General features: G+C 41.4%; 1 pseudogene; it reads right to left on the bottom strand.

The window, feature by feature from the left end:
* Window positions 1-24860, bottom strand: LOC144222227 (large ribosomal subunit protein P1-like; annotated as a pseudogene).
* Window positions 24861-25070: the final 210 nt, after the last annotated feature.

Raw genomic sequence — 25070 nt, forward strand, 5'->3', positions numbered from 1 at the left:
TTACCAAAGAGATGTAGTCAAAAGCCCAAAGCCCACATCATAATCAGACTCCTCTGATTCATCTTTCTTTGCTTCCACTTTCTTCTCCTCAGCAGTGGTGGAAGGGAGCAGGGCCAGCTGCTGGGGCAGAACCTCCAGCCCCCCTCTTACAGACTAGGCTCCCAGTGTTGACATGGGCCAGGGCCTTTGCAAACAAGCCTAGCCAGAAAGGTTCAACATTTACACTCACTGCTTTAACGAGGACGTTGATCTTATCCTCCCTGACTGACTCCTCATCATCATGCTGTATGAGGGCCGAGTAAATGCAGGCAAACTCCCAGACAGAGGCCAGGGTGCGGACAAGTGGGCGCTGCTGGATGAAGTGAAGCTTCCTCTGTCAGAAGGAGCACTTTAGCAGCAGCTGAAGAAAGGGGTTAAGCCATTTACTTTTAAAGTAATTCACAATGTGTTAGAATTTAGACCTGCTGTTTGTTTGCTGTTTGTTTCCACTGCATTTTGTTTCATTTCCCCTTTCATGCATTCCTTGTTGGAGTAAGTTTATGACAGTTGCTCGACAACCTTGTCATTTGATTCCAACCTCTGTGCAATCATGGCATTGCATATGTTATTGTCTTTTCTCATTTGACTTATGGTTTTTCTGGTGCTTGGTAAAATGAATGATTTTGGATTGATTCCTGAACATTTTGAGGATTTAGTTAAAAGAATCAGGTTTCTTTTTAAATCATATATTTTAGCAGGCAATCAACCCTGAACGTGTCTTGACTCCATTTTGTGGACTGTGGTTTGAATGTCAATTTGGTTCAAAAGTTATGTGCTGTTATTTTGGTCTCCCTCACCTGTGTGCTTCTCAGAGTCAGATCTGCAGATGTGATCTTGCACCCCAACTTCAGTTTCCTAAGTGTTTGCTGTGTTTATTTTGGCGGGTTTCATGCACATGAGACATTTTTCAGGGTAAGGAGTGGGGAGCAAGCAATCCAGGACTTTAATCATAGAATTAAAGGAGTTCTTTTTCTACCTTTGTCCTCTCCGTAATTCTCCCCCCAGTCTCTGCTGTGTTGTCACTGTTTAGTGCCACCATACCCACATATTAAGCCCTTAGGAGCCACATATGGCTAATGGATTCTGTATCGGACAATGAAGATATAGAAAATTTCTATCATCTCAGAAAGTTCTACTGCATAGGTCTGGTATAGATGAAAACCTTTTGCTTCATGAGTTTAAATCCTTCCTGCTCCTCTTAAAGATGAAAATTATAGAAAGAAACAAAAGACATAAAAGATGGGGAGGGTGAGAAAAAAAGAATTTTAAAATCCAAAGATTGGGGGAAAAAGTGGTAACAATAAAAGATAACAGAGAGATATTGGAAATACCCACATGGAATAAATCTTTTTTTTTTTTTAGTTTATTAATGTATTTTGTGAGAGAGAAAAGGATCAGGGGAGGGACAGAGAGAGAGGGAGAAAGAGAGAATCCCAAGCAGGCTCCTCACTCTCAATGCAGAGCCTGACACAAGGCCCAAAGCCACAAACCACAAGATCATGGCCTGAGCTGAAGTCAAGAGTCAGACGCTTACCCGAGTGAGCCACCCAGGCACTCCACCACATGAAGTAAATCTTAATCAAAAACAGCAGAGCAAACTCCTAAGCACAGAGTCTCCTAGATTCTCCTGGTACTTAGATAGTTTCATGTGCCAGAGGCCAGGACATCTTCGCAAAGCTGTATTTCAGAAGCAGTAAGTTTGAGCTTCAGTTGTCATTCCCTTACCTCATATTCTGCAGTAAAAGAGATATTTGCATTCAGAATCTTAGAGCTCAAAAGGCACTTTAAGACTGTGGAATTCAAATGCTACTTCAAAATACTGTGGATGCAAAAAGTACACACTTGGGTATGGCAAGTCTGGCCTCCTTGCTGGTCTTAGATTTGGCTAAATTAATGAGTATCAAGCCCCTTGACCCCATCCCTCCCAGGGACTTCCAGGTATGGGATCCTCACTCCTGCCCAGGCCTTGATGAACTGCAACTCAGGGCTCTTTTGGTCACCAAAGAAAGAACATGGTGGATCTCTGTCCTTGTTCATCCTTTTGTTTTTTGGATGGAAGAGAGAGACCCCAGATGCTGTCCCCAAAACAGCTTGAAATGTGAGCGTCTAGCGCAGAAACAAAGGCAATCCCTAGCCCCAGGCTCCAGGGCAAGAGAGAAACTACTAGGGAATTGAAACTGAAGGTCTGAGAAGTAAAGACGAAGTAAGCTAGAGAGCAGTAGAGAGAGGGGAGTAAAGAAGGGACGCCAAGGCACTAGTGGGTCAGGGGACAGTTCTGAGCTAATCTCACAAGTTCCTTTCTAAAGACTTTCTGAGAGCAGACACTGAAGGACACAAAGAGTTGGTACAAGACCTGGTTTCTTCAGAGCAATCCATACGCTAGTTTCTCCTTATAGAACTTCCCAGAACTAGGGTTTTCCTTTCCTACTACACGACTTAGAACACATTTCCTGAAAGAAGTGTTCAAAAATTGTTCTTTCTTCTTATACCTTTTGCCGAGACTTCTTGAAAATTCTCAGATTTCATCTCAATACCTCTCCTTTTCAATACATCAGGACAGAAGGGAGATACCAATCATTATAGCTGACGTGTGCATTTTCACTACCAATAACATATTTAAAACATAACTCAATCTAATTATTGAAAAAGCAGGTTTTCAATCCAAATAGGATTGAAGAAAATCAATCATATTGAAGAATATGGCCACAGAGAGGTGAAAGAGATGCACGAAGCCAAGATGGAAACTAACATTATTTTAGTGTGCTTATTAACAAATCATAATGAAAAATCTAACAGTAGTTTTCAGAATCAACAGAGTTGTTTTCCAAAATGGTGCTAGGATATGGTATTAACAGTTCGAGTAGGAGTCATATGAGACCAAATAGGTTTCTTATTGTATTATTTAGTACCTGGAAAAATGACCCAAGGTGTCAGCCTCAATAAAATGGAAGTAATCATAATGCCTACCTTGTAAATTCATTATGAGGATTACATGACATGGTGCATGTAAGGTGCTTAGCATGATGCCTGGCACACTTGGCACACACTGAATGTCTGAATCTTTCCTCTTTTCTCCTTATAACCTGTGATAACATCACTTCTGTTGGGCCTTCAACCTTTCTGCTATGCATTCATGCTGCTAGCCAGGTGCCCTCTTCTCTTCTGGGCCCCCTATTTTCTTGAATAACCTTGATTATTACAACCATCATGTGTTTTGTAACTAGACATTGTTCCTATTAACTCAAATAATGTATTTAAATGAAGCAATGGGTTGGGATCCTCAATAGCTTTTTGCCTCTTGCAGTTTCCCCACTTGTCCACTAGGTTTGCTGGTGAGCAGTTGCTTCAAACTTCCTTTATTGGACTCTGTGTTCATGTTTATTTTACAGTGTTTATCTTTATTCCCAATTGTTCTAACCCACTGAAAGAAAGCAAGGCCCTTAATAAAATGGAGCATGTAGTTTCAATTTTCACATGAGTCACACTTGTGAGTAGTGCGTTCTTTTGTCTTGGGCTCAGTGCATGGGACAAATCAAAAGAGGATGGGAAGAGTTTTGTGCTTGGTCACAGCTGGAGCACGGTGTTAAGTTGATTGTATTGAAGAATCTGAAGCTTTTCTTTTAGTCTGTGTAGGGAATAAAACTAGGAAGAATCATTTTATACCCGTGGGAAGGATTTACTGGTTTATAAATATGATAAACCTTTCTTAATATTAGTGCTTTGAACTTGCTGAGCGCCTTTCAGCAGTGGATTCCAAAGCACTTCTCTGACAGTAAGCCCCGGGACCCTCAGGATGGAGGCATTATTTCCATTTTAGAGTTAGAGAAATAAATGCAAGGAGTGACTTGCTCAAGAACACAGAATAAGTCCTCTTCATGCTTATACCTCAAGAACTCAGACCAAATCTAACCTCTAGGCTACTCATGCCCCTACATAATTATTTTGTAAAAGGAAAACAATGATTTCAAATGTATATTGAGTTAAGCATAAACATACATCTCTTTCCACCTGTTTTAACACGTTTTTGAAGTTTTGCTTATTTTTACATTGGCAGGATTTTTACATGATTAGCTCTGAGTGTCTTTTGTTTAAAGTGTCTTGTGCAGGGGATGAGAGAGATTGAATGATCAAGGATCTTTCCACTGTTTAGTAACTAGTTCATGTTCAGTCTCGTTGTGTGGTGACCAATAGGGACTATTCCAATCTTTTTCTTTTAAGTTTATTTATTTATTTTCATACAGACAGAGATAGTGCAATTGGGGGAGGGGCAGAGAGAGATGGAGAGAGAATCCCAAGCTCTGTGCTGGTAGCACAGAGCCTGATGCAGAGCTTGAATGCAGGAAACTGTGAGACCATGATCTAAGCTGAAACCAAAAGTCGGATGCTTAACCAACTGAGCCACACAGACACCCTGGGACTATTCCAATTCTGAGAGAAGTAATATATTGCTTATATTAACCTAGTTTTGGAGGCAGGGCATAGTTCCCAAATAAAAAAATGACAGAATTTATATCTGGTTATTTGGGTTCTATACAAAAGAGTCTCATTGAAAACCTATGGACGTGGACACAAAAGTACAGGAGGTAATAGTCTTAGAAACAAGAAAATGAACAAAAATGTAGAATAAGTCCTAGAGAGCAGTAGAGAAAGCAGTAAAAGGAGCACTAGGGAAAGGCAGAGATAAAGAAATGAAAAGTAGCATCAGCAAGATTTATCCCACCAGTGTTAACCCGCAAACAGATTTCAGCAGAGGCATTATGACCTCATTGGACCCAAAGGATCAAAGGAAACAAGCAACTAGGTATTGAGGAAACAGGCAAGTAGGAAGACAGTTTTTATCACACTAATGTCCTAAAGAATAAGATAAAATAAAATACTAGTTCCTAGATGGGAATATGCATCTATTTGTCTAATACAGGTGCAACAGATCAAAAAGTAACTGTAAATCATCACTAATATAAAGGTCAACATTTAAACTATCAAGACTATAAATGGGGTAATAACTGAACATCATTATCCATGCAGGGCACTTCACTAATACAGGCTTTTCTAATACCCCCCACCTCATCCCCCCAATGCACAAAAGCTTTTGGAGGCAACATATACTTCCATTCAATCCTTATTTAAGGGAAGCATCAGCTTCAGCACCCAACAGGTTGCTCCCTAATTCTTCTTTCCTTCCTCTTAGTTTGTAAGATCTGGAAACAGGAAGTGATATTTACTCCTTGGTCTCAACAGAACAATGATGGACACTGAATGTACACCACTCTAAATGCGGACCACAGCAGGGAAACATCCTCACAGGAATGTTTATAAAGCTTGTGATTTTCATTTTTGAACATCCAAGTGGTGTTTCTTGTGATTTTTAAAGAATTAAGGATGAAATGACATTTCAGTGAAAGGAAAATAAGCCTCACAGAACCAGAAGAATCCACAAGAGCCTTGTCCAGATACATTCATGGTTCTGAATCTGAGAGAAGGGATGGATGCAATTCTATAATGCCTTTAAAAAAGGGATCTTATGCATAAAATGGGTAAAATATGATTGAGACCATCTCACTCAAACTTGATTCAACATTCACTTGTCTCATAGAACACTTACGTCTGTGTCACCATGCAAACTACAGGTCTGGGGGTTACATTTACATTTTTTCCAGAAACAAGGAAAACAGCCATGTCTTAAGCAGAGCTTCTATAGCACTTCTGCTGCTCTATTCCTGTGACCTTCCTTTTGGAGAAAGTCATACCTCAAGCCATGGTTTCCATACTTGTTTAAGAGCACTTAATACCCCAGCATAGAAACGGACAAAACATTATTCTACTAGTATATTTCTTCTATATAATTAATTTACAACATGACTTCTTATTAAACCAATCATTAAGCACAACCAGTATTTTGATTTAGGAAATAATTCGAAATCAGCTTCAGTATTTCATTTTTGCTCTACTTCATTTTGGTTGCACAGTACTGAGACAAATCCTAATTCAGCCATAGAAGTCTTTACAAAGGCTGACACTCTTTCAGAGCCCCCCTTGCAATCTCAACATACTCTTCGAAAAAGTGAGTGGGAATAGTTGATGCAAAAAACTGTATCATCGACAATACATTAATAACGGTTCATTCCTTCTCATAAATATAAAAGCCAAAAGAGAAGCACTCAGATTTACAGCTTTAGAACTGTATCAAACAAGGTAGCTTGTCATTCATTTTTGCACAGCTGTGTAGCTACATACTGAACAGAACAGAATCTGGGCAGATCCCCAGCCTGGCATTTAATAGAGCCCAGCATTCATGTAACTGAGCCCAGCATTCACAGAAGACAGCCGTGTGTTTGTACAGTTTTACATGAGTACACATGAGTAGGCCTGAATTTTTAAAGGAACATTTAAGCGCCATTACATTCCTAATCAATGGCACATTTAGAAGTGAAAATATTTTCAGAGAAGGCAGGAGAAGCTATATTCTGAGTCTACACAAAAACGAGTTAACCTGAGTGCACGAGTAAAGACACCAGTGGTATCAAGAGTTAACTTGAGGAGTGCCTGGGTGGCTCAGTCAGTTAAGTGTCCGACTTCGGCTCAGGTCATGATCTCACAGTTCGTGGGTTCGAGCCCCGCGTCAGGCTCTGTGCTGACAGCCAGCTCAGAGCCTGGAGCCTGTTTCAGATTCTGTGTCTCCCTCTCTCTCTGACCCTCCCCTGCTCTCTCTCTCTCAGAAGTAAATAAAACATTAAAGATTTTAAAAAAAACAGTTAACTTGATATCCAGCACACAGAACATGCATGCCATTTCTATTCTTTTTTTGAAGAAAATTCAAATCAAACATTTGCAGCTTCCTGAATCATTTTCCAGAATTCTTCTAATATTTGACACACCACCTGGCCCAGAATCAGTAATAAATATTTGTTGCATGGATAAGAGACTCTAGTTTGAAAATTCACTCACATAATATAGCAAAGGTTTTCTTTCAAGACCCCTTGTCCTCTCCAGGGGAGATAGAAAGAAAACCAAATCATTCTGCAGTTACCTACCTCTGGTACTTAAGTACTTTCAAAGCTGATTTCTCATGACTACTTTACAACAGAGGTTTTTGCACAAGTACCTGCAGGTCTGTAAGGGAGGTGTTATTGTTATCCTAACATTAGAGTTCAAAAATCAAAACAAAATAATATTTATTAGGGTCTATTAATGAGTGAAGTGTGGAATTGAGATTCAGAATCTGGGCCACAAGGCCCCTAAACCCATGCTTCCCCTATTCCTTTTTCCTGTCTTTGGCGCTCTCTACCTCTCCCTCAATTCCCTGCCTCTGTCACATGCTAAAAGCACTATATATAATTTAAAGCCTACTTGGGCTTTGGGGTTAGTCAAAAAAGCCATTGGGTCTCATAGTTGCACTTGTTCACCCGTAATGTATATCAAGTATACTATACATAAACTTTATGATTAAAAAGCATAAACATATATTTATACATCCTATGTATAGAATAAGTTTCTTAAGGTTTGGCATAAAGTACATGTCTTTCCATATCAGGGCATCTCACAGTGAGAGCTTTCCTATTCAGAAATGAACATTTTCTTCTTTCCTGTAACTTTTTGTTTAAAGAAAGTTTTTTGAGTGTTTTCTTCCTTTAGATAATGGAGAGTGTACTAACCAAATAAACACATAGGGTATTAAAATGGCCCTGCTGATAATTTTGCTAAAACACCGAAAATTCATTTCTTGCATAAACAAGACTAGACACAATAGTCAAGGATCAGGGTTTCTCAGCACACAAAGTAGGCTTTGTCCAGTGGATGTTTTCCTTGGGTTTTTTTCCCTTGATCGAGTGCTAACAAAAGTATTACTTTCCCACTTTGTTGCAGAGATGGGGGGTTGAAGTCTAGTGAGGGCAACTTTGTGCCTTATCTAAGCCTTTCATGGTGGGTCACTTATGAGGGAAAGACCCCATTCATGGGTCCCTGGACAGGAAAGAAGGCCCGCAGTGGGGGCAAGGAGCAGTTCTGTGCTTCAAGGGGTCTGGCAGGTTTGCATAACAGAAGATGTTTATCCATGTTTATGGTATATCCCTTCCCCCTTTATATTTCCCATGGCTGATGTTACTTTTTATAGCATATCTGACTGTCTGAGAAAGAGATTTGGAGTTCCATGCCTTAGAAAACAAAAAGAAAGGGATAGAAACCTTCAGTTACACTATCTGCAGGAGGTTTTCTGGCTTTCAAAATTTACAAAGATGATTTCTGTGTGTGTGTGTGTGTGTGTGTGTGTGTGTTCAATGAAACACATATATGCGGTATATATGATGTGAGAGCTTTTCAAATCGACAACCTAAGTGAAAGAATCAAAAGCTTTTCTTTATATACTCTTGCAATTCCTTTAGTATATTGAATACGTTGTCAAATGAATATTGTTTGTTAATAATTAGATTCAAAATTTTATTCTAATATGTCATTTTCTGTGGAATAATGAACTGAGAGGATCCCACTGTCTGAGTTTTAAACATACCTATGGAAAATACCAAAATTCCTGTGATCTGCTTTTTCTTTTATCATTGACCTTATGATTTTATAAGAAAAGAAAGGAAACTTCCAAGCAGAGTTTAATTTTAAAGAGGATGCAGGGTATCTTTTAGAAAGATTTTCTTAATCATCTGGATTAATCCCGACTTTCAACTCCAGATAAGAAATAGGATATCCCATAAGAAGGATTTGCAGCATGTAGGGAATTTTTTGCCAACCAGGAAAGGCTCCCAGGGTCTCAGTTATTAAAGTTAAATTTATTGGTGATTATGTCTATTTCCTGTATAAATGAAACTTCAAAACAAACACTTGAAAAAAGTCAAAAGAAGTCAACTAAATGGCATGGTTTTTACAAGTACAAAAGAAGTGGACATTTTCAAAGGGTCTCACAACTTGGCAGATTGAATAAAATGAATGTGAGAGCTTACTGTTAACCCCCAACAAATGCTGACACAGTTGTAGCCCCCACTCCCGCCCCTGAAACACACACTGTTCACAAGAAATAATAGACAAACTGCCCAGAGATACACAGCTTTAATCCCATCAAGGGGCTCTTGTGACATTGTAAACCAAGTAACTAGAGTTTGAGTCGATGAGGCTGTCCCAGACCTTCTGGATGGGATTAATTCCATGTAATTCTCTACAGCCTTTTCTAATTGGTTAAGATGTGTGAGATGCCATGCGTAATGGAATCACTCAGCCATCTGCCTCTCACACAAGTCACTTCAAATGGAAAAAAAAAATATCGCGAGAAGCCAGCAATTGGCTCTACCTTATAGGAATGTAGCACTTACTCTTCTTCCAGACATTAGGACAAATCAGAACAGAGAATATCAATGTTGCTACCTCAGCAGCCCCACGTGTGGTAGGTGGAACAAGTATGTTGTAGATGAGCCTAGATCATGCAGAGCCAGGGACCTCAATCTGCATGTGGAGTTTTACATTTTGGTCAAGTAAATACCAAGACTTGTGCAAGTACACACACTTGTTCTATATAAAATAGATCTTTAAGAAGTTAAACTGTAACAAAAATAACATACATCAGAGGAACTCCCGTCCAGCACTTGTCTGTACCTGTTATCCCCTAAAATACTTCACTCATTTGGCAAAGTTAGAAAATAATAAAATCATCAATACACCATCAGGCCATTACTTGAAGTTTTTTTTTTAATTTTTCACCTTGTTTGTTACAGTGCTATATAAACACAACCTGAACCCACAAGCCATTATAATTGCAAACGCAAACAAAAGCATGCTCCAGTGTTATACAATGACCATGGGACCACTTAAGGCTTGTTCCTTATTAACCTGAATATATCTAAATGAACACCGGACACCTACAGGCAATTGAGACCGGGCATGTATCCATGTGCCTCTAAATCAGTGAGTTTACACATGTGTTTGTAATACCCAGAGATCTCAACACAATCTTCACGACTTGGAAGGCATGCCTATAAAGATCTACATTTTTGAGCTAAGTGAATTTAATTATTTGAGTGCTTGAGTGCTTTAGATGTGATGATTGGAAAAGGTATGAGAGAAAGTATGGTTTTCTTAGTGAATAGGACTGGAAGTTACAAAAAAACATAGGAGTACATAATAAGACAAGGTGATAAAGCAGGCTTAATTTTTATAGTCAACTATAAGGGACACCATTACTCATAAAAATTAGAATTATAGAATGAATCTATTTAAGAGCGATGTTTTCTTCAGGTATGCTCCTTGAGCCTGCTCCATCTGAATCATTCAGTGTCCTTATTAAAAATGACCCCCCAATACCTTTTTTTGTCCTCTTTGCATGATTGACTCCAAGTAATCCTTGTCTGTTACGTACTGGGCTTTCCCCTAAACTCACAGCTGCTTTAGGATGAGCATTGTGCTTCATTGATATCTGCAGAGCTTAGCACAGAGCCCATGTTGAATAAATTAATATCCATGTTGAATAAATTAATGCTAATTTTAAGAAAGTGGAATTTCATTTGATTTCACAACTAGACCTGAAATAGTTAATATCATGCTGTAAGGCCTGAATACCTGAGCCAATGCTCACACCCTATTCATAGACAAGAGAAAAGGAACAAATGTGCATCAGGCACTAAGTGCTAGGAACGATGATGGTGGCCTCAAACAGTGTCTCATGAAAGCCTCACAATCCCACTAGGAGAAAGAAATTGCTACACATTATAGAGCTAAGGTAGTAGAAGCTCAAGGAGATTAGGCTACATACTCAATTTCTCAGAGCTACCAAGTAAATAATGAATGATTGACTATACCCAAGAGACCCTCTGTCCATTGTTACAAGTTAGGATCAAGTGGATTTTACCCATGTCTCAAATATCTGATTATCCTGGACCCTCTCCCCAACTACCACCACCCTTGAAATTAAGAAAATTCCCAAGTCACGACAGTTGATTCTATACACCATTTTCTGGGTTTTACAATTAGGTCAAGCAGGTTTTCAAAAGTAGTTATTTCTAAAGTGTCACCTTAGAGCAGATGGGAAGAGACCCCCTTACTCCCTGGCCCCCATTCATCCCACCCACTTGCAGCTGGGCTCCAACCAGGATACCAACGGGCCACCGGGTCACCCCAGAGTTCTAAGCTTCAGGCAGATGTCTCCTCAAGTGTTAAGATAGAACCTAGATCAGCACACAGGCCGGAGTTTCATGGTCAAGAGTCTGTTGCTCTGTAAAGGAACAAAGAAACCATTAAAGCAGCCCTGGGCCATTTTCCAAGAGATTTGGAAGGGGAAAAAAAGGTTAGTGGTTATAAGTGAGGAAAAATAAAATCTATATTTTCTAGAGACTTATGTATGTGTGCAAATATCTATGTATATATGCATGCATGTTTAATTCCAGGGACCCAATATAGAACAAATAAAGTCTCTTTGGAATAGGTTTCCTTTTCTTGTTTAAAACCCCCTGTTTGATGAGCATGTAGCTGAATAATCCATTTATAGTGGACACATGTGCTACTAGTTGAGAGGTCTTGACATATTCACAGTTAAGATCCTTCAGAGTCCAGAACAGAAAAGCACCACAGCAGCCCAGAAAATGCATTCAAACTTGCCTCATTTCCTTAGCAAGGGGTCTTTCAGGTAAGATCACACTTACAGAAATGTCATTACAGCAAAAGAATAAAAGAATAGAGAAAATTTTTATATTCCTTTTAGATTACATTTTCCCCTTATCTCATGAAAATAAAACTATTTTAAAAAGATTCTAGTTACAAGAGGAAGCACCATCAACCTTAATTAATATTGGCAATTGGCAATGCCCCTTGAATTATTACTAAATGTTTCTTTAAAAATTAGGATTTTTTCCTTTTTTCTTTTTTTCCTTCATATTTTAGCCTTCAAGAAGTAAGTATATCTAAGATTCAACTTTCTCGTTTTCAGGAACATATGTATACCAAAATAGGAGACCCCACTTACCAATTTTTCCCCACACTTTCTTTTTTTATTATTATATATGCTCTTTTTTTTAAAGCTTTCCAACTGTATTTACATAAAGTTTGGGGAAGCAGCAGGCAATTGTAGGGTATGGGGAAATATACCAAATTTTGTAGTGTTTTAACAGGGATTTCCTCTGCCAAAAAAAACTCTGTCGCTGTTCACTGGTGCGTTGTTGGCTCAAGTGGGCAAGAGACATATCCTCCCTTTCTCCTCAAAGGAGAAATCTTTCTTGGGTTAATAAACAACTGACTTATGAGAAACACTTTCCCATCCATAACAATCCACTACCCTCTAAAAAATTCACACTTTCCTTGCAAAAACCAGCTTCGGTGTCATAGAAGAATTCTAAACCACAGTGCTTTCCTAATCCAGCATTGCTCACCAAAATCAGGGCTTATGGAGATATTTTTGGTAACCTTTGTCTGCCTCCATCCTAAGAAGTCTATATTAAACAACACCCAGAATTGCCCAAGGAACAAAGCTCCCAGCGGTGCCACGGGATTGTTTCCAGGTCAAGCCCACAGCACTGGCTTTCCCTTACTCATCTCCTCACCTCGGAGAGGAGGTGTATGTATCCATCATAAGTGGACTTGGCAGTGTCCCTCCTCCTTGCATTGACTATAGAACCGAGCAAATTCCCCCAGTTCCATCTGCCTGGAATGCTTTTCCTTCACTTCAGTCATGCTGCTGCCCAAATGTCACTCAGTTACCAGAAGGCCTTCCCTGACCACCCTGCGTAAACTAACCCACTACCACCATCTCTCTCAACATCTTACCCAGCGTTAATCTGCCTCATAACTCTGACTCGCTACATTTATTTGTTGGCCACTTGTCCACAGTTAGAATATCAGCTCCTTGGGGACAGGACTCTGCATTTTTTGTTTGTTGCTGCATTCCGAAGGCCTGGAGTGATGCCAGGACATTATTAAACTATAAATAAAAACTATTTTAAATATAAATTAATTATAGATTATAAATTATAATTTAATCATACATAAATTAAAAAGGACACCTCCATGAGAGATTTGTTTTACAAACCAACCAATGACGGTAAGACATCTTTGCTTAGAGTTTCAGAAAGGTTTCTTGCCATTTATTGATCTTTCATGGTGTATTTTGCTCAAATTTTGTGTGTGGCCCAGAGGCAGAGCATTACACCACAGGACCTGGGGACCTTCCTTCAGGCTGTGGATAAGTCTAGGGTTGGTAAGTGATGGGTGAAAGGATAACATCCCCACAGACTGTGGCCTGATAACAGTGTAAGGTCTAGTCTGCAGTCAAAACCCTGTAGAGAATAGCCTTCCAATATTTTCCAGCCTTCCCTCCTGGGGTAAACATATACATTCTTACCTACCTACAGCGAGCTATTTTCTCCAAGTGTGTTCACCCCACCACTGTGCCCTACTTATAATATTTTATTTGCCCCCAAACTGTTCTTTCTACCATTCCCAGCCTCCCTGGCACCTCTTGCCATCACCACACATCTCAATTTCACCTCATCCACCCTCAAGGCCTCCTCTAGGAATTATGCCTTCCCCAAGGCTCTTCTTCATATGCCCACCATCACGATCGCCATTGCTCTGGATGGAAGAAGCCACTCCCCTCTGCTCTCACTGATTTAGATCCACATCTCCCTGATTATGCAATAACAATCATCACTGTGTATTTGGAGGCTTTGGTTGGTTGTTTTTATTCTTGTTGTTTGCTTATTTGTTTTCTGTATGAGTCTTAGCCTTGCAAATTAGGCTAAGAAAGAGTTTCCCTGGTTTTTATTAATCTGCCTCCACCCAGTTCAAATGCCAAAAGCATTCCTAGTCCAGGATGATTATCAACTGCAGAGCACAGTCGGAGGTGGGAAAAGTGGAGGCAGGGACAGTGAATGTCTGAGTCTATGGTGGGGAAGAACGTATCCAGGCTTAAAGAGTACCCCACCTCTTGCTACCAGACTCCACGATTTCTGATGTTCCAAGTAACTTCCAAACACCTGAGATTTGCCACAGTAGACTAGAAGCAGTTTGTGTATTATTCACCATTGCATTTCCTACACTGTCTAGCACAATGCCTTGAACTTTTTTTTAATGTTTATTTATTTTTGAGATAGAGTGTGTGTGTAGGGGAGGCTCAGAGGGAGAAGAAGACACAGAATCCAAAGCAGGCTTCAGGCTCTGAGCTGTCAGCACAGAGCCTGATGCGGGGCTCGAACGCACAGATCATGACCTGAGCCAAAGTCGACTGCTCCATCAACTGAGCCACCCAGGTGCCCCACAATGCCTTGAACTTACTGGGTGCAGAAAAAAAATGTCGGAGGAATGAATGAATGCACCCATGGAAAATCTTTCTGTTCCTTGTACTTAGCACCTCCTTGATCCCAGGTTTAAAACACACATCCTTAAGGCAGGCTATAAAACATCTTCATCTTTAATCCTTATCCCCCTGCACAGCCACACACACCCTCTGACCGAGCATTTATCTCAGGGCACAAAATGCCATTTGCGCGCTGATCAAAGGCTGTGGGAATGGGGGCATGAGCCGAATGGCAGCTGCACTCAGATCCTGCCCACACCCTTCCTGTTTGCGGCAGCCCACCCCAGGGGCTATTATGTTTGCAGAAGGCTAAGCCCAGCCCCTCCTTCCCTGGTCCTTATAGACACTCTGTGGGGCTGAAGTGGCAGCCCCTCGCTCTTGGAGCCTGTTTTCAGCTTTTCATTGTCCCTATGCAAGGCGCAGATAGCAGACCAGACGCTCCTTTCCCCTTTCCTGGGACGCTGATAAGGCAATGAAAACAGTTCTCTATTTTCCTGCACAAAAGCTAACTTAGAAGAATGGGGTGGAGCATAAGTGATAACCAGCCAGAATTTGTTGCTTTGTGAAAAGAAATGTGGCGGGGAGGGACAAGGGAAGACTGAAAGCTTTGAGTTTTTGCTCTGGGTTGTAAAAGTCAGCCACCATTCAATGACAATGTCCCCTTTCCAGCCTTATAGCCTCATTTCACTTCTGTAATGGAAAACACTGCCCTCAGGTCAGAGGGCCACAAGTTTCTCCTCCTGAGGGTGGCTGGGCCACCTGGGAGGCTCTCATGTGACCCACTTAACCACAGTGTAGCTTAGGGGCTGGAATTAAGGGAAAGGGTAGAAGACAAGAATGCCTTCTTGTACATTTAACCCATTCCAACCGAATTTCTTACCCTTTTGAACCCACCAGCTTGGTCAATTTCAGCTCAAGATGTATGTGTGTGTGTGTGTGCACGTGCGTGCGTACGTGCGTGTGCGTGTGTGTGTGTGCGCGTGCATGCGTGCGTGCGTGTGTGTGTGTTTATGTGGGGAGCTTCATCAGCTTCACATGGTCTTGGTTTATCCCCAGTGTCTCTGGTCAGGGACTCTTTAAATAAACAACACAGCCTGGGGTTTCCAAGTTATTTTGCAAGAGAAATCCTTCAAAGATATAGTTAGTGTTTGGTGAGTGTGGAGGCAAAGAAATGCCATAAAAATAGAAGATTACTATTTCCATCTGGAACTGAAAAAAAAAAATTAATGAAGGAGAGAAATGAGATTTTACCAAAATGTTTCCTGGTGGGAGCTCTCTGTCCTGAGGCAGGCGCTGGCCTCCCTCTGCCGCCACTTGCTCTGGAACGTGGTGTAATTAACAGAAACTACAGTCCTCCTTTTGTTTGTCAGAAAAATAAGGTAGTTTCCATGAGGCCAATTCGAGGAAATTAATTGGTCTGCGGTAAAGTCCCAATATTGGCATTGTCTTTGAAAGCAACCAAGATGGCTAGGATTCTAATGCACAGTCAGGGCAGAAAGTCAATCTCTTGACAAGATAATCTTGTTCTTGACAAGAACAAGACCATCTCTAAGGTATCTGCTGGTTCTAAAATGTTACAGGTCCACAATGCAGGGTCCAAGTTTCTCCATTTTTTTTCTTTTTTATAATTTAGATGTAACTGACATACAATGTATTAGATTCGAGTGTACAACATGATTTGATATTTGTATATATCACAAAAATAATCACACTAAGTCTAATTAACATCCATCTCTGTTCATGTTTCTCTCATTTACCCAAAGACTTAATTCACACAGCTCCTTACTAGCCTCCACATCATTCTGAAATTGTTGGAGAAAGAAATTCAGCAACTGGCTGCTGCTACTTTTCCCACTCTGCGACATAAATGCAGGTAACTGAGCGTTGCTCAATCCCCCAGGGACCAACTTTCACAAGGCATGGAAGTTTGGTGGGCCCTGAGAGGATTAAGGCAGGTTCATACTCATGAGCCGAACCTACCCAAGAAAAATAAAGAACTCCACTGAAATAGCAGCGATGAGGAGAAGAGAACCCAGCAGTAGAACAACCCTACTGGGCAGTTTAGACTCTTACCTATTTTCATTCTGAACAAGGCTGTACAGGACAAACACCACCCCATTAGTCACTGACTGTGATGCGCCTCCTTCAATTTCCCTGAGAAAACACTTGATTATTTTTTACAAATCTCACTCTCTGCTTCCTAAATAGCGATATAAATCATTCTTATGGTCTCTCTGTTCCCTTTTCTGCCTCTTTGCATCAAACTCCCTGAACTGAGTTTCCAGGATCCATAGTCCTGTTTTTACTCCAGGCTTGCTCATCATCCCCCTAGGGAGGCTCTTCCTCCAGTGAGTTGTGTTGGAGGGTGTGGGGAGGGTCTTGGTGACAACTGCCTGAGGCATGACCAGCTAATCTCAAGTGGTTTTTAAAATCAAGTATGCAGCTGCATAAATACAAAAGGAACAAGCAGCATAACATTAAGGAAAATGCTGAATATCTCATACAAATGGAATAGTTACACAATAAATGCAAAAAATAAATATGATTATGTTAACTTAGATCTTTGGAATAAAATCTCAGGAATTGGAAATGATTCTATTAGCCATATAGGCCAATTCCCAGAGGATGCTCTCTTCAGCATCCTCAGCACACAGCCATTGGGGATCTGACTGAACATCCAGTGATGAGGTTCGCTCTCTCACAAGGCCTCCTGTTCCAGTTTGGATCCATTTAAATTACAATCCAGTTGAAGTCAAATACCCAATTAGAAGCACTGTGAGTAACAGCACAACTCTGATGTAAACATCAGCCCATGGACAAGAAGAGAAAAAACACAAATTGGGAAGGAAAGTTGTAGAGTAGAATGAATAACGATGGTCTGAGGTATTTATTTATAATTCTCCCTTAGAATCACTTTTTTTTTTATTTGAGAGCAAGAGTGTGTGTGAGTGGGGGAGGGCAGGAAGAAGAGACATAGAGAGAAAGAGAGAATCTTAAACAAGCTCAGCATGGAGCCCCAGGATCACGGCCTGAGCTAAAATCAAGTCCAATGCTTAACCCATGCAGCTGCCCAAGGGCACCCCCCTTAGATTCACTTCTGGGTTGCACATTCACATGGCCTTTGCATGTCCCCATCCAAAGAATGAATATTTTCATTTAGCAGCTTTGGCTGTTAGATAAAAAAATTGATAGAAATAAAATATTTTGAAGTAAAAAAAATTGATACCATCCTCTTGCTGAAGTGAGATTTTTATTTATTTATTTATTTTTAATTTAAAAATTTTTTTAAATATTTTATTTATTTCTGAGAGAGAGGGACAGCGTGAGCAGGGGAGGGTCAGAGAGAGAGGGAGACACAGAATCTGAAACAGGCTCCAGGCTCTGCACTAGCCGTCAGCACAGAGCTCGATGCGGGGCTCAAACCCACGTGAGATCATGACTTGAGCCGAAGTCAGACGCTTAACCGACTGAGCCACCCAGGTGCCCTGTGAGATTTTTTAAAAAATAAGGAATTTGTTTTTTGAAGCTCCAACTATTTGATAAAAATTATCTCATCTTTGTGTTCTAGTTATTTAAATGTTATGGATAAATTGGAAGTATCATAATTATCTCAGCTCCTCTCCTATTCTGTAGGAAAACTGATTTAAACATGTATAGTGATTATACAAAAACCATGAGTATCCATTCCGATCTGATCCTTAAAAACAAAGTTTTAACCAAGATAACTTTAAGTAAATAATGTAGATAAAGAAAGATGAAGACTTATTGAGGGATAAAATTTGCACTCTGGGATTAATTCCAGAGTTAAATGCATGGATTTCATTCCTTTAACCAGAAAATCTTGCTTTTTTGGTCTGTTGTATTAATCAAGATAAAGATATCCCATACACATATTGTTTTCAGTATAAACTAAGACAGGTGCAATTGGTCCATGTAGTATTCTGAAATGATGATACCTTCTGAGATAGTAAAGAAATAATAAGGGGCGCCTGAGTGGCTCAGTAAGTTAAGCGTCGACTTTGGCTCAGGTCATGATCTCACAGTTTGTGAGCCTGAGCCTCCTGTTGGCTCTGTGCTAACAGCTTGGAGCATAGAGCGCACTTTGGATTCTGCATCTACTCCTCTCTCCGCCCCATCCCCTGCTTGCACTCTGTCTCTCTCTCCTTCTCTCAAAAATAAATAAACATTAAAAAAAATTTTAAAGAAATAATAATAATAGCAAACATTTACTGAGCACTTACTACAAGCCTGGGACTATAATGGGAGCTTTACATATATCATCTCATTTAAAGAAACAATCATGATTTGCTTTATCTGAAACCACTTCCCAGGTACTAGAAAATTGAATCAGCATCCACCCAGCCTTTCCAGAAGCATATCATTTACATGGCACCTTAAATTTCTCAGAGTATTTTCATATCTATAATCTCTTTAGAATAGGTAGAAATATGGAGTAGCAGAGCTAACAGTAGAAGATGCTTACTCTGTCTTCTACCCTGATTTATAAAATGAGAAAAACTTGAAGGTTACTTGAAAGTTTCTTTCTAGTTTCAAAATCCCTACCCTCTATGTCTAGGCCTAAGAAAAAGAGGTAATCAGCTTTATTAGCTTTCAGAGCATTTCGAAAACAGTGCTGTGTTCATCAGCTTATTGTCAAATCTAGACCCATCTCCACATTCACAGATCTGGAAATGGGTCTAAATTTTAGAAAATCACTTTTAATTAGGGACGCCTGGGTGGCTCAGTCGGTTGAGCATCCGACTTCAGCTCAGGTCATGATCTCTCCGTTCCTGGGATCAAGCCCCATGTCAAGCTCTGCGCTGATGGCTCGGAGCCTGGAGCACCTTCAGCTTCTGTGTCTTTCTCTCTGTATCCTTCCCCTGTTTGTGTTCTGTCTCTCTGTCTCTCAAAACTAAATGAACATTTAAAAAACATTTAAAAGAAAAGGAAATTCACTTTAATTCATCCAAATGCATTGTTGTACATGGGCTGGGCATTTGAGAGATAAATGAACTAACATTCCTAAGAATCAAAGTATCTTTTGGGAAGATGCAAGAAAGAGATAATTCCAGCGGAGAGAAATGGAGACACCATCAGTTAAGTCCAGTAAATATGAGCAGCATATCCAGGGGCTGGTTTTTAGCATGATGAAGCAATTCGCTTTTTACAGAGCTGAATTCTGTGGGCCAGCTCTGTAAGTTTTGGGAACTCTGTCTGAGAAGCATATCCTAATGGGGAAGTTCCGTTTATTTGTTTGCTTTGCATCACTCCAGGTGTCTGTCCCGTGCTCAGCTCGTGCTCAGGAACGAGGGTCAATGTATTTTGTGGATTTTTCTTTTTTAATGACTGGATGCGTAAATTTAAAACTTCTAAAAAATCAAAAGTGTTATAAATGTATCTATACACCCCTTCAACAAATAGTTATTGAATATAACTCTGGCCACAATCCTTGCCTCCCTTCACAAACCGTGACGTTTGTAATTCAGTGAGAGGGACACACATTAAACAACGAATCACACAAGTACTTTGTGCCTGCAGTGGTGGTTTTTCCCTCCATCCTAGGATCACTCCCCTCTGTCTCACATCTGCCTTTAAGTCAACCAGCTGACCACTGTTCCTTGACCTGAGGGCTCCTTCCTGCTCTGACATGAGCCACGGGCCATGACTTAATGTGGCTGCTATTTACTGAAGACCCCTGTAAAATTCTTTTCCCTGTCAAGGGCTCATGAGGAAGATAGAAGCGTATGAGGCAGGCCTCCCTCACCTCACCTTACTGGCCCACTTCTTCCTTTCTCCATAACTTCACCCCACAAAGATGTGTGGGAATGTAGATGTCACTGAATAATTGGATGTCAAAGTAAATGCTAAATATGACTTCATAGCTCAAGGAGAGATGAGTCCCAAAGTGAAGCCCTCTCTAAGGGGGTAAGCTTTTTCTGAGCCACATCTTCCTGGCCTCTGAGAGGACTGCTCCAATTCTCCATATACCTTTTAGGAAATTCCAGCTCAGATTGGCATAGATTTTTTAAATTATTTTATTAATACCACATTTATAAAACTAGCAATAGTCACACAAAAAATAGTGGATTTAAAAATGTGTTGTCTTATCCATGGTGGCTTAGGAAAGAGGGCAGTGGGGATATAGGGCAGCTCTAGCCATTACCATCCCCCAGGCTACCCTTGGAACTGTCCCCGGCTGAATCACTTCCAATGGGGGTTGGGGGACAGGGTGGGGACACCTTCCAAAAATAATTCCACAGAGGAATATTAGCAATGGCAGCATTCTCCAGACAGCGGCCCTACTCCTAAATGCTACCCTCAAAATAGTTAGGGAGTAGGCAGAAGGCATTTCCGATTGCTCTGTCAGAACACTCCCTGGCCCCTTTCTGGAGGAAAGTTGTAGAAAAAAAGAGCAACTAGAATCTGCAAGTAGCCAAGAGGGGTCATCAGGGAGGAGCCAGCATCAGAAGCCTCAGGACAGGAAGATTCTACCTGGGAGCAAGAGTACAGGCAAGGAGTTCGATTAACTTCACGTCCCATGCCTTTCCTGAGCACCTACTAAGTTCGGGCACTGTGCAGAGGTCACGGATAAGAGCGCTGTGCAAGCAACGAGTGACGATAAAGGCACACACAGGATCGCCTGTGTGTCCCAGTCATTGTGGAAATGGAGATGCAGAAGCAACTAAGGCAGGGATCTACCCCAGAGCGACCAGTTCCTTAACCAGGAAGGACTAAGCAAGGGTGCAGCCTCAGTTAGGGAGGCCGGGACTTCTACCTTTTCTCGGAAGACAGCTAGTGAGCAGGCTGTTCCAGACAGCAGCCCCCATCCCAAGGCAGGAGCTGTGCACTCAGCTGTGTGTATCCCCTGCTGTGTTGTGTGGGAGGGCAGAGGAAGGGAGGGGTTGGAGGGATGAGGCAGCTAGCTCCTGACTCCCACAGGGACCGGGTGAGCCTTCACCAAGACTCTAAACCCCAGAGGTCAGTATTTTCTTAGGTTTCTTAGTTGGCTTTCTACTGCCCCAGACTTCGGGAGCCCCTGTAGACTTGGTCACCAAGGTGCCACAGGCGCCAAGGACCCTGGCTCTGCTGCTCTGGCAGAGGCCCCTGCCCTGACCACATTCTCCCCGGGGCCCAGTGGCTGCTTTCTCCGGTTTTACCTTTGTTTTGCTAGTCTGTTCCTCCCTGGGCTTGTTTGTGTAAGAAAACCTCTCTCCCTGTTTCCTGTGTCTCTGTCATTTCCTCCCATTGCCATTCTGCACCATGGCACTGAGGGCCATTGTTTTTCTTTCTAACCACATTCTAGTTCCTGGGAATGGCCAGTAGGTACGGGACAATGTAGAGGAAGGCAGGTCTGCCTGGGCTGCTTCAGAACCAGTCTCAAGCACCAGAATACCACAGTGAACCGGCGGCAGTGGTGTTTGCTTGTCAGCGAGGGAAGGAAGAAACTCAATTATCAGGAGACAGCCTCTTGCCAATTAATCCTCAGACACTGTCCAAACGGAGGCGAAGGCAAGTTCCCAGGGGTGAAGACCAGAGATGTCTGATAGCGCTGATAACCATCTTTGGGAAAGGAAGCTCTGAGTGTCCCATTTGCTTTTGGGTTTTCTGACATGTTCTTATTGCTTTTAAATTAACTAGAAGATTGACTGAAGCTTATTTAAAAGGGGAGCTAGACAGAGGTCTGAAATCAGGTGCAGGATACACGGATGCCCAGTGAAACGCACTTAGGGATGGATTTCCTTGTGGTTGCATTCAGTAGTCTGACCTGTTATCCCTTTTGATCAGCCCACTATTCAGGCAGCCCGCATTGTAGTGTAAGGTAAACGACTTGGTGTTTTCTTGGCAGAGCTTAAATCAGACAGGTTCTCACAGGAGCTCAGATCCTGAGTTGTTTTCCCGAGCCCAGGCAGAGAGAACTGTAAAAGTAGCTGGCCCGAGGAAAGAGGAATGTGATGCTTTTTATTTACCATTGAAATGTTCAATGGCTGTGTATGTGTTGATTTCCAAATACAGATGTGAGGAACACTGAGGTCCATATCCCATTAGTGACTAAGTGTCACGTTGGCTTAGTTTGGGAACACTGCCTTAGGTTTGAAACCAAAGCTTTTTTTTTTTTTTCAAAATCTCAACAAAGTGAACTGAGCAAGATTTGATATAGGATTTCAGCTTGGTTTTCCTAAGAGATGTATTGAAAAGCACATTTATTTTGTTGACTATCACCTAGCAGAAGCTGTTGGTTCTTTTTTGGATTATTTGTTTCATAAAACTTTCATGGTTTTTGCCAGCTTCTTTCATTACACTGTTCCCGTCAGTTATGACACTGAGACTCCCTCATCAAAGAGATTTTGTTTATTTCAAGTCTTAAAGGACAACGTGGTTGCCAGAAACATGTAAGCCTCCAGGTTTCTGTTCGAACAGTAGAAAGTTATAAAGCACAAAGGCAATAAAAACATATCAAATTCCCTTATTTCAAATAAAATTTGTTGTTTTTCATTAAAGGATTTAAACCTGTCCTATGCCACACACGTGCTTCAAAGCTGCTTGGGACACAATTTAAATATCAGCCAGTCTTGGGGTGCCCTGGTGGCGCGGTGGTTAAGCATCCGACTTTGGTTCAGGTCACGATCTTGCCGTTCATGAGTTCGAGCCCCATTTCGGACTCTGTGCTGACAGATCAGACCCAGGAGCCTGCTTCAGATTCTTTGTCTCCCTCTCTCTCTGCCCCTGCCCTGTTCGTGCTCAGTCTCTCTCTCTCTCTCAAAAATAAATAAACATTTTAAACAAACAAACAAATATCGACCAGTTTCTGGATGCCAGGCTCAATCGATTAAGTGTCCGACTTGAGCTCAGGTCGTGATCCCAGGGTCATGAGAACAAGCCACGCGTCAGGGTCCACACTGAAGGTAGAGCCTGCTTGGAATTCTCTGTCTCCCTCTCTCTCTGTCCCTCCCCCACTCGTGGTCTCTCTTTCTCAAAAAAATAATAATAAATGAACTTAAAAAATGTTTAATAATACAAAATAAACTCTCAAGCATACCGAAATATTTAAGGATGAGATGCAAGGATTTCCAAACAACTTGATATTATTAACTCAGAATTAACTTATTCCCTAGAATAAAATCTATAGGAAAAATACAAGAAATGACAATGTTAGTGAATAAATCTGAGAAATGGGTTTTTTTCCCCCATATCTGGCTCTAGAACAAGCAAATACAGACAAGTTTTGCTGGAAGTGTTCCACCATTTGCATCAGTGGGGGGAGGTCTTTTTATGAAAAGAGAAAGTTTCTCTAGCATGTGAAAGAGGAAGGGCCATTTTACTTCCAGAGACAATTCTTGAGCCATGTTAATCTGTATTTTCTGGGACTACATCTCAGACTCCTGTCAGTGTTCCTTTTCTCTGTACTGCTAAGAACAGTCTTGTGAATCAAGATTTTTTCCATTGCCGGTTTGCCAATTGGATATTACAACATCTCTTTCCTAGAATATTTTATTTTTCTTTTATCTATTTTACCCAAATTACATTTATGTGCACATATGCAAAGAATGCACTAAACAATAAATCATTGAGATAATATTCTCATTTCAAAGTGTCCAGTGAAAGATTCTTAAAATTTCTATGGCTAGCAAGTAGACCACATACATAGGCAAAAGGAAGTTGGGATCCTGGCCCAGAGGCAGTTAATCAATTATAACTTGTGGTCCAGATGAGGAGCAGATAGCATGGCCCAATATTTTTGTAACTAAGCACGTATGGTATTTAGAATTTGCCCTCCCAGAGGAGATTCATCAACAGGCCCTCAGCCTTGCATGGAGAGATTCCTCACTTTGGTGTATGCTGTATGTATGTTTTAGGCCATTAGAGACATAAGCTGTCCACTAAACTAGCAGAAAGGGAAACGAATCCCTGCCTCTGTGTGGGTTAAATAAAGACCACAAGCTGCAGCAGTTGGCCTCAAAGAATTGAATGGGCCTCTCCCCAGACACTCATTCTGCTTATCTGGAATCTTAATTCCAGTCTGCACCTTTTGATCAGGCAAGCCCCAGACCACGGACGACTTATCGAACGGGCTGGAATTTGCACTGTGCCCCATGCACTCCATCTTACTGGCCACTTGTAGGCTGGATTATGGGACTAACACTTCAACACTCACAAGTGGAGGCCTGGGAGCGGCTCCTGGTGTCCATCACAGGCGAGGTGCCACGAGTCAAGTGGGAGGTCAAGCGGAACACACCAGAAGGCCTCCCACAGCCTCTGTGGCTCTTCCCAGCTCTCTGTGTTAACAGAAACATCCTTCCTCACCATACAGCAGCAGGGTTATTTTTCCTTTTGAATGCAGGCACGAAGCTCAGTTTCCCCATCTCCCTTCTTCCCAGCACATCCTTTCCTTCCCAGGGTGGTCTCCTGCTGCTGTCTCACTGACTTCCCATCTCACCCCAGGAGGCGGCCCCCACCTATGCGACAAGCTGGTGAAGGGTTTGCAATCTTCCCGCCTGCCTGGATTTTCTGTTATCAGCCTCAAGGCCTGCCGGCTCCCAGGGTCCATTTTCAGGGACAGCAATAACTCCAGGTCTTCAACCCATTTCCAAGTTTAGCTGGACAGTTACTAACATTCATTCCTACCCTGCTCACAATCTGATTTTCCCATCACTTGTGCCCCAACCCCTATTTCAGAGCCACCCTTAGCTAAAAATTATAAACTAAAGGATACGTAAACCTTTGATGGTCCCTGTCCCTGACCTCGCACTTCTGTTCC

This window comes from Crocuta crocuta, unplaced genomic scaffold (genome assembly GCF_008692635.1).
Source record: "Crocuta crocuta isolate KB4526 unplaced genomic scaffold, BGI_CrCroc_1.0 scaffold230, whole genome shotgun sequence".
Classification (NCBI taxonomy): Eukaryota; Metazoa; Chordata; class Mammalia; order Carnivora; family Hyaenidae; genus Crocuta; species Crocuta crocuta.